An 11,265-nucleotide genomic window follows, 5' to 3' on the forward strand; every position below is an offset into this window, starting at 1 on the left:
CTGTGTGACCGTAATGAGCTTTTTTCCCATAAAAGATTTGGGGAGAAAGTACTGTGTATGAATAGGGTCCCTTTAAGAAGCACTTTTAAAAGAGCTCATTTTCGATTCCAATCATGTATATGCCTCAGCAAGACTGTAGCCAGATGCTTGTAGATCTGAAGAACACAGCCCAACCCTTTTCTTATCATCTACTAGAGATGACAGAATTTAAAAACTCAATGGCACTTTCGATAACTTCTAACAAGAACTGGGACTTGCCTGGCTCCATTTGTCTGGTCAAGGCTGTATTTCTGCGATTTATCCCATGGAGATTTTCAGCAGAACCTTACACTTAGTGTCTAAATTAATGATATTCCTTCCTTTTTGCCATGACAAAAACCACTCTGCGCTATATACATTATGCTAAAGTTTTTGTCATGGACATCTTCTGTAAAAGCTTTTTCAGCTTCATCATTTTGACAAGCTGATTCCATTAAATCCTTCCCAGTGATCACTTTTGTATGGTGTAGATGGGAAAGCTTGTTTGCTTGCACAGTTTTTCGCTTCTTTGAAGCTAGAAAATGGTGATCAGCTGCCAGGTTATGTGGTATATCTTACCACTGACCCATCCCCAGAAAAATGTATTTTGAGGAAACACGTGCATTTTTTTGTATAGCTTTCGTAGTAAATAGAGTCGCTCATTAGTCTAGGCTATAACTTTTCTTCAAGGCTCTTTTAGGATGTAGACACGAGCTTAGCTATTAAAGCATGTAGGTTGGTCTGTTAATATCTGTGTGCATTGGAAAGCTGTGGATGCAGAAGATATTTCTCTTCTCTGTGGTTTTCACCATTTTCATCTGCACTGAAATGGAAATTGTCAAGTGCTTTGAATAAGGAAGCCCTCTAGATGTTCTCCAGTACACGGTTAACTCAAAATCCTCCAGTGAAGGTTCACCATGGTATGGTGATACCTTTTCCAGGTCCCTTGTGCTTTGGCATCAGAGGTACCGAAGAGGTCTGGGCAAACTCCATTGGCTCTGATCCTGCCGTACTGGCAACTGCTAGATGCTGATGATAAAAGCTAGCGATGATAAATGATAGAGTTGATAATGAAAAAGAAGGATTCTTAAATTTTAAAATACATCCCCTGACAACATACTTTCTGAGGAAGTGAGTTATTTTAATCTCAGTTTTATGGCATGAGGAAACTAAGATTTTGTGACTAAAGCAGATAGGAGTCGGGGAGCGGGGGGGAGGAAACCAGATCCCACAAAACCTGCCTTTGTCTTCAAGGAATGCTTTTTATCTGTCATTGCTACAAATGAGCATGGTGTAGAACTAGCTCTTTGCTTCATTCTTAATGAAGCCAGTAGAGTTTTTCATGCCAGCCTCAGTGATGGGCACGGCCATTGGTCTTTTTGGGCTAAATGTTAGAGCAGACAGCCTTCTTTTGCATAAAAAGAAAAACAAAATCTCAGTAGAGTACCAAGAGTATCAAAGCATCTCGGATTCCTTCATTTATTTATCTGTGTCACAAACCAAAAGCAAATTTTAAGGCGCGCTCTCTCTCTCCCTTTTTTTTTTTTCTTTTGGCCACCTGCTAATAAACTTCAGCATCCTTCCTTTTCCAGAGCGTTTCCACAGATACTCATATTTCTCAGGCTCTGACAGCTTTCTGATCCCCAAGACTGAATAGCTGGTTATCTCAGCTGCCCGTCTTATGTGGAGTTTATCTCCCTCATTTAAAATAGCAAAAGCACTGCCTGCATGCACAGACCATTATCCTAGTTGGGTTGTTAAAGTTACTGTAACGCTGACTTTATTTTCTTTAACAGTTCTGAACAAAATGTTTCCTTTGAAAGGTCTCAGACCTCTATCCTCCCAACTCCTAATCACAGTAATAACCAACCTCAAGGAGTCATTAGTGAAGACTCAAACAATATCCTGTAACAAGTCAGCTATGAAGAAATTGGCATAGTTTATCTCTTTGATTCGTGTTCTTATGAAAATAATGGGTTGCAAAATAAAGCTAGCATTGCTCTCATGCTATACGGTATCCCTTGGATCTGAGCCTTTCCTCCCCCACCCACTTGTCTCCCAAACTAACACAGAATACAACTCTGATACCGTTTACGAGACAGGGTCTGTCCACTGAAGCAACCTGTTCTTAGTCTATAGTGCCACTTTATTGCGCTGCTTCTTAAACTGAGTCACTCACAAACCTCTTTCTGATCGCTGTAACTTGTTGCGTTTTCAGATGAGCTGGGAAAATGGTATAATGCTTATATTCAAATCCAACCTGTAAAGAAGGGTTTACTTTTCTGAAGCGAATGGATGCAGCGAACTATGTAAACTGGGTTTGGATAAGTTCTTGGAATTGTTTGCTTTTGGTTTTGTCTTTGTGAAATGGACACTTAACGCTTTGCAGGAAAGCTGATAAATAGCATAAACTACAGCCTACCAGTAAGAGACTTTGTAAAATCTCTGTGTCTGCTGTTTGGCTTCAGCAATCAAAGGGATTAGCTTTTCTTCATTGAAAGGAGAATGCAGGTGGCTTTTCAGGTTTCTTTAAGGATATTTCTTCTCATTTGATGTGGTTCAGGCTCCAAACAGGGCATCAAAAGATGTGAGCTCATTTCACAGTTCTGCTTTAGTATTGATCAGCTTCAATAGCAGTTTAGCTTTCTCTTCTTTCCTTTTTTTACTCCATAAAATGGGAATAAGGACAATTCCCCCTATAAAGCAAAAGGTAATGTTTCCCTTATTGGTGGTTGGTTTGTTTTGGTGTTTTTTATTTTTACAAATAAAACTCTTGAGACTATGTGCATTGAACTCCACAGCTTCAAGGCATGTTAAGTTTCTCTCTGGGTGAGCTGTATTGATACGGATAAACTATACTCTTTGGGGGAATACTGGGAAATTTGGAAACCCCTAGAAATAATTCATACAATTGTGAAGCCCATGCCATGACTCAGTTACAAGTCTTATTTCTACTTGTTGACTGGGTCAGAAAAAGAAATTGCCAGGCTGAGATAGCCCGAGATGGTTTTGTAGTTTGGGAGAGGGAGTCCTACCAGAGAAGGTGCTAGGGACTTACAGTGTGGTTTCTTTTATATTATGTCTGACTGGGGCATATACCTTTTCTCTTCATCACATTTTGCAGTAATTTGTTTCCGTCAGCTACTCTGTGTTGTCCTTTATTACCAAATGAATACTCCAGTTAAGATTGAAGAGTTGGTGAAAAATGGCCATCTAAGCTACCCTGCCATCGCACTCGCTTCCTGCAGCATCAGATTGGTGGTGAGGGTCATGGAGGGAGGTGTGTCAAACTGATAAAGCAAGGAATCAAGCGTGGTTTGGATATATTAGCAGCAAAACTTAGAATTAGGGCCAGGACCCAACAAAACAGCGTCAGATTTGGTGATAAGTGGGATCAGGTTCAGTGATAAGAGACTGCATTCTTGACTCTTCAACCACCCGTCTCCATCTAAAATAACAATGAAAAATTCAGTTCCCCTGAAACTCGGTTTTCAGGGCACATGTCACAAAACTGACAGCATGCTATAGAGTACACTGTTCTCGTACCGAATATAAAATAGAGTGTATTGTTCCCAGAAGCCATTTTAGTGGATCTTTATAAGGTCATTTTGATTTATTTTAATAGGCATAAGGTGAAAAAATAAATTCCAAAATACTGATTATGGCCTTTTAGGGAAAAAAAAAAAAAAAAAAAAAAGTTGGTTCTCCTTCTGGAAAACTCAGGAAAAAAGCACATATTTAACCTGTGTTTTTAGATGCTGAGGGCTTAACGCTGCATACAGTGGTGCAGCTGCATAACCCTGGTGACTTCAGCGGGTCTGCAGGGGTTTAAAGGCAAGTGAAATACTTCTGTAACGCTTTTAGTCTCATTCCAAGTGTTGCATACCATCACAACAACACAGTTCTTATTTGAAGCAGTACAAATTGTAAAAACCAGAGCACAAACCATGTGGTACCTTACCTTTCAAGGATCTGTTGCTCTTGTGGCTGGTATCTGTCAGGTTAGCTTTTCCTATATGTCTTCATATAGTCATGTTGTGATTTCTTTAGTGGATAGACAGTCAGGAAAACATTCTGACATTTTATTGAAATTGATGGTAACTATGGATTTGACATACTTAGGCTTTTCCATAATGACCTTGCTGCCACTTTGCTCCTGATTTACGACACACCCTTGCATTCAAGTCCTAACCCATGCAGCTCTCACCAAGGAGAGCAAGACGGATTCTTGAAGTCCAGTGTAACCCTAGCCTGGGGCTTGCCAGAACTCTGCTCATACCCTTACCCCCCGACACACCCATGGGTGATACAGACCCCCACAAACCTGCGTAACCCTCCAGTCCCCTTGCAGCTCAGGCTTGGCAGTGACCCCATTCCAACTCACCCTGTTCTCCAAGCCTTGTGGTGCTCACAGACTCGGCCAGCGCCCTTTAGTTGTGACCTTCAGTGCCTTCAGGGAAAAATGATGTATCGGAGTACTTATGTCCCAAATTGAATGTTAGTCAGATGTTAAGATGAAAGAAATATTATGGAGAGTCAGCACGTCTCACTTTGGAAATAAATTACGTAAAGTACACTGGAGTGTCATGTCTCTTGGGACCACATATGATCCAAAGATACCATTTAGAGAAGTGATCACAACACCGCTAGATTTATCAGATCATCCTGAAGGAACATTAATACCCAGAAAGAAAATAATAATTAGCAATAGAAAGGCCCCAACCAATAATTTAAACTCATTTTCCAGGGTCACTTCCTCACATCAGTAACCTATTTGTATGTAGCACTACATTTTATAGCAATTATCTCCTTATTAATAGTAGACAAACTTCACTAATTGCTGTTGTTAATACAGATGCATTTAGTTCCTAGTACTGTATTTTCTTAGCTTAACATTTTGGTTATTCAAGTTTAATCTGCTTAAATAGTTCAGGATTATTTGATTGTATTTTTTTGTGCTGTGTAGTCCGGTTTGGGCACTGCTGAATTCAGGACAGGTATTTGGGAGGGTGCAGGGAACGTGGACCGTGCACTGCAGCTGCAAACCCCCAAGCAGGGAAGCAGAAGATACGCTTCTCTGCTTATCCAGCTTGCAGTAGGGAGAGCGTGGCTAGATGTGGCTATGGTGTAAGGCGGCAGACGTAGCTTGTGAGCTGCCTGTTCGACCACACTGCCTCAGAACAGAAAATTCACCTACAGGCATGAGCAAAACCAAGACCTAAATTTTAGGGTACGATCCTGAAAGACAGCCAGTATCTTTAGGTATATATCCTTGTATATTTAGTTAGATATGTTTTCTCTTTTCTTCTATTTAAGGTTTCAAAGCTGAGTTCCAAGTGCCAAGAGTAGCCAACACAAAATGGTTTCTAAAATGGAAACGCCCCAACTCTTTACAGATCACAAAAACAACTCCTCTGGTCAACAGTTGACCTCATTTTTCCCTCTTTTCCAAGAGACAACAGGGAACAGGCTGTAAGCTGGGTGGCAACAACCCAGTAACATCCTAACTGCCATCTTTTCCAGGGCCATTTTAGCTCCTTCGCTGTCTCTTGCTGGAGCCCACACAGCCACACAAGGGAAAGGCATCCCTGGTGCTGGAAAGATGAGAGGCAGGAGCAGTCCGCTCTGCCACGGGAGCAGTGAACCCGGCCTACAGCGCAGCCCCTGTGGGCTGTCAGAAGTAGGTGGTGTGAGTTATTGCAGCAATGGCCACCCCTTCCCAGGTATTCCGTTCCCCTGAATTCGTCCCCCAGCACCTGAGAAGCCCTGGCCACCTTATCTGCGCACCCCTCCGGGGTGACGAGGGACGGCAGGGAAGGGGCAGTGCTGGGGGACTGGAGGTGGGGGGCAGCCTCCTCCTGCCAGCTGAGCTGCCTGAGGCTGCGGGGGCCAAGTACCTGCCAACAAAATGTCCTGGTTGAACGTATTTGTACAAATTCCCAAAGACGTAGGGGTTAGAGTTACGGAAAGTTGCAAGTAATACCATTGCAGGCTATCTTGAAGTCAAGATGCATGCACAAAATGCTGCATTTAGATTATAAAACAAGAATATACTTAACTTTTTTTTCACACTTTTTGCTAGTTTTGCTCTCACCCTGAGCCCCTTAAAGCAACTGCTGCTGAAGCTGTAATGTGCTGTTGCTTCCAGAGAGCTCTCCTGCTCTTCTTTTAAAGATGTTTTCCTTAGAGGTGCTTTGTATAGAGACTTTTCTTGACTGATGTTCTTCTTAGGGAGCTGGAGACCTCCGATGGATGTTAATTAGATGGAAGAGATTCCTTTTCTTATTTCATCTATTTCATTGTTTTCACTGAGAACAGCTGGTAGTACTTATTTTGGGCTGAGTTACCTGTGAAACGAGTCAGCTCCTTCACTTGATGTCTTTTTGAATTAGCTTACATATACATAAAAGTCAAAATTTTGGTTGGATTAATTTCTTTTTGTCTTATCAAAACATAATATTATCCAGCCTTCTTGGAAAGCAGGGTGTGCTGAAAAAATCTATTCCACCAAGACTTTTCTATTTTCTATTAAAGAATCCTTAAAGGTTCTGGTTTATAAAAGTTTTTTTGTTTGTGTGTATGTGTAACATTCATTTAAAGTTGCCTTCTCCCAGTACATATTTCTTAATTTGAAAAAGACAAGGCTAACATTGTAACTATTCTTAATTGTAGAAATTTTAAAAAATCTCCTTGAAATTCTTCAAGTTTGAGAGAGGAAAAAAGTCAGTTACCTTTTCTGTTATCTTCTGTGGACTGTAGCTTCTAAAAAACCTCTTGTCTTTGGAAAATGAGTGGTGGAATTATTAATGATAAATTCTGACTCAAAATTGTTCTTGAGTCACTGTTGCATTCTCCACAGAACCACAGTTTGGCTGTTGATTTCATTTAAAAGAGTGTGCACACCTGTAGTGGAGTAGGTTTTTTTCAAATACTTTAATGATACATAACTAAAATACACGGGTAAGTGCATTCCAATGTATATAGACATACCTTAATTCTAATATACATACAAAAACTCCTTGCCATTTTGCAAAGACCATTTTATTTTGGTTCTCCACTACCATAGACTAAGAGTTGATACACAGCCGTATAGCTGGCTCTCACGCTGAATTTGCAGTATCCTCTCCCACGTGTGCTTTCTCCCTCACTGCAATAGGCGGTCAGTTGTAAAACCGTCTCTGCATCTTTTCTAGCACTCATCTGCATTCATCACTTTTCTAGCACTAACTCAACCGAGTGATGTTCGTTTCCTTTCATATTAGATAGAGCAGCCAGCCCTTCTCTTCGGTCTTGTATGAATGAATGAGTCCACAAGCACCAGCCCTGGGCTGTGGGCTGTCCCTATTCTCATGGGCACGAAGAGGTAAAGATGCAGAGACAGAAAAGGAACCTGCCCCATTAACCCTTTGAGAAGACTTGGTGGATTTCAACAGGAGCAGGATTGGGGCTCTGCAGAAGCGCTAATGTCTGATGGGCCTTTTGGACCATTTCCATGCACTGTTTGGAGTAGGTGTTGTCATCACTCCCCAAGCAGACACCATTGTGCAGTGAAGTCTGTTAATACAGGTGACAGTGAAATTTCAGATATTTTGGCTGCTGAAGGAGGTGGTCACGTCAAGTAGCATGACCACGGGGGAGGAAAAAAAAAAAAAAAGAAAAAAAAAAAGGAGAACTTGAAAGATCAGTTTCCCCTATACGCTGTCATGTCACTTTTCCTGATGGCTCCTTACCTCGGTTGTGACATCTGTGGCTAAGGCGTTGTCACATTTCTGGTATGCTAACATAACATTTGACTACCTTCCCCTGCATCCTTGTAATTAACTCCTAATATTAAAGCAGTTTCCATCCCTGGATTCCTCAGCAAGCTGATTGAAAGGTGGTTTAATTGCACAGCATTGCCAAGAAACACGTTAGGTGATTGCTGGCTGTAGTAAGAGTTAATGTGAAGGTAATAGGAGATATCACAGGGACTAAGATTTTGCTGGCCATTAGCAGAGGTGACTTCAAAAAGCAAATGATAATTAGTATAGGTTTCATTGAACCAAGTTTCCATCTGCTGCTAGTCACTGGATTTTGAGCTGCTCTCCTGTTGAAATTTGCATGTATTTTCCTAGATTCTCGATGGAAAGGACATTTAGGGGAAAGGGGTATAAATCAACAAGTAACAACGTAACCTGCAGAAATATAAATCTATGTAGATTAATCCATGTTTCCTAAATTGCATACTAGATTGTAATTCAATCAAAGGGTAGGGGTCTTGTGACGTTTATGAACATTTATGGATGGTATGAGTGCTCAGATTAAATGTCAAACCTGGTATTCAGTTTAGAATCACGTATTATTGTTGTTCATTAATATATAAAAACAGCAATTATATCCACTAAAATCCTCAATTTAATTTTGCCGTAATCTGCCTCTACTGTGTCAGAGATGCAGTGCAGCCTCTCTGCCCCCTCGGATCCTTTACAAGGCTTCAATGAATTTCAGCTGAGTCTCCTCTTTCACTGTGTTCCCCCAGAATGGCACTGGCTCCGTTTGGCCCCCTTTGAACTGGGGAATTCTCTAGTAAATGATTTTCTTTATCTTCCTCTGGCTTTAAATTCTGGTTTAGATACTGAGCAGGTGTAGCGCATCCAGGAGGAGAGGGGTGACAAGACTCTGCATCTTAGATCCAATTCGCTGAGTAGATTACATACGATAAAGCTGTGCCCTTCACTGGTTCCATATCAGCAAAGGGAGAAAGTGTTTTGAGGCAAGAGCAGCCAGTTTAGGATTATGTGAATCTGTTACCAGTCCTCCCTGCTTAAAGCAGTTCATCATTTGCCTGCTTCTTGCCAGTCTAGGGGCTGAAGGAGTAACATTTCTCACCTTGGCAGTGCATTGCATCAAAGAGATCCTAAATCACTTTGCAAAAATGGAGTGGAATCGCCGCCTCAATTTACTGCCGAGAAAAAGGCACTTGGAGCAGGTTAACTCAAGCCATTCAGTGAATAAACTGTAAGAAGCAACTGAATATGTGAGATTGCAAAAATCACTTTGGCACCTAAGATGTTAATTTTGTTGAAAGTAAGCAGTGCTTAAACTAACAAAGGTAAAATATTCTCAAGTCCCCAGGTGGTTTATGGCCAGTATTTCACTGACTTCCAACAGACTTTGACGTGAATGCCTAAGTCACTTTTGAAAATTGCAGTTAGCTTCATAAATCAATTACCTGCTTGTATAATGTAACTCATATGACAGGATTTCACCATCTTAACTCCCATAAACAGAAGTTCTTCAGTGTTTAGGAACCTTATTCTCATTAAACTCAAGGCGGGGATAAGATTCCTAAATATCCTTAACACTTTGGACTTGTTTGTCTCTTAGTCTTTGTGATTTAAATGGAATTTATTCACGTAGCAAAGAAAGAGAAAGTGAGCAGGATCTGGCCACAATGAAGCAAGGGCAGGCTTAAGATTAGCCCCTGGCTATTCTGTCCAATGGCCAAAACAGCTTCCAAGTAATAATGATTAATTAACACTGGGAATTCAATATGAAAAAAATCAGTGGATTCTCTTTGTCCACCTCACCGTACTAGGTTGAAAACAAACGACATAAATAAAGATGGGTAATTATTCTGCTTGTAACACGGAGACCTGGGGAAAACGGTCAGCTTTCTTAGACTTCATTTTTTATGTTATTGTGTAATAGTATATCTTGAAATCTACTGGGTTAATCTAATGTAATTAGGTTAAGTATGTCTCTAGTGACAAACAGCGCTATATGATAAAAAGTTTCACCCCAGCATTTTAATGGTTCAGGTTCTGCTCATGGTTTCAATTAAGTCAGTATGATTGCACAGGGCAGTGAGAACAGGATTTGGCCCACTTCTCTCCTGCATATGTGTTCTGCAGTTATCTAACCTGGAATGAATCATAGTTTCCTCAGACACATCTTGTTTTTCCAATACTTTACATGGGAAGTTTTGTTTTCATGGATTTTCTTTTGAACAAAACTGGTAATCAAGCGTCCAGACGTATTGCGATCATTTAAAAAATTATGGTGTTTCAGTTCTGGTGATTTGCCAGATTCTAGTTTGCAGCTCCTAGTATATTGTGCCTGTCTGAAATTACCCTGCAGTTTTAATTAGGTACGACAGTCTTCTCAGTTCTTATAGCAAATTTGACGGTAATGTTGGTGTAAGTCATTACTCAGCACCTCCAGAGTCTCAGGCCATAATTTGTAGAATTCTTTGGCATCCATGGCATCAAAGTTGCCTGACACTTTGCCTTAAGAGAACTTGTTTTATGTTGCTTATAACAGAGCCAAACTCTAACCACTCAGCCTAAAATTTTCCATTCTGTGTTTTTTTTCCCATGCTGGATGCCTCCCGTTTTTTTACTTTTTACATTTTTCTTTTTTTTTTTCCTTTTAACTCCAGGGCTCCAAGGCACATTCTTTGACTCAGAGCTCTTGTCTCAGGTTATTCCATGGTGTGCAGCTCACATCATGGCCCCATCTGCCCAAAACCCTGAAAGAAATACTTCCCAGCTACCAGCTGCTAACAGTCTATTGCAGAGGAATCTATGGACTTCATGGTTAAATCCTCAGGAGCAGTGTAAAAGGAAAATGAGGGATACATGCTTAGCAAAGCACTTCTTTCCCACCAGGAAAACTTCCCTGTGAAAGTTTATCAGAGTAAAGGATTCTTGGAAGTAAGATGAATAGTCGCCTGCTCTTCGCCAACCTGATCTTGTCCTTCCTTTCATCTTAAGGCACTTAAGCTTTTCAGTCCGGGCAGAATCCATCCTGCCGTCTGCCTCATGACAGTTTCCTTACATGTGGGAGCAGGCAGCTTCTTCAAAGAGGAGTGCGCTGTTCAACAGGGTCTCTCTGGGTGGCCTGTCCAAAGGATGCTATAAGCATCTTGTTAGCTGCCCTGCAGCTCGTATGATTCTCTCTGCTCTTTGCTGTGCTTCTTCCACCTCCTTTGCGGGTGACCAGCCACTGGAGATGAACACATACTTTATCTCGCACACTGCTCTACCAGGCCCATAATTCCCACAAATAATAGCTATAACTGAACAAACTTTCTGCCTGCCTTCCTTCTTTCTGTCCTCCTCACTTTTCCTTCACTACCACAGCTTGGGTTTGTATTCCTCTGAATATTTTCAGTTGCCTTGAGGAATGCTAGAGCTAATTTCTCCCTGTAACTGGACAGGAAATGGTAGGTGAAGGCCATGTCTTGACTTATGTACTGGAGCACAC

The 11,265-nt window shown here is 41.1% G+C and overlaps 1 protein-coding gene across 1 annotated transcript in view; it reads left to right on the top strand.

Annotated features, from left to right (window-relative positions):
* ZBTB20 (zinc finger and BTB domain containing 20) overlaps positions 1 to 11,265 on the top strand; it is a 518,279-nt gene that overhangs the window by 359,729 nt on the left and 147,285 nt on the right. The gene's annotated exons all lie outside the window — the stretch shown is intronic.

Source organism: Falco punctatus (assembly GCF_963210335.1).
Source record: "Falco punctatus genome assembly, chromosome: 6".
Taxonomy (NCBI): Eukaryota; Metazoa; Chordata; class Aves; order Falconiformes; family Falconidae; genus Falco; species Falco punctatus.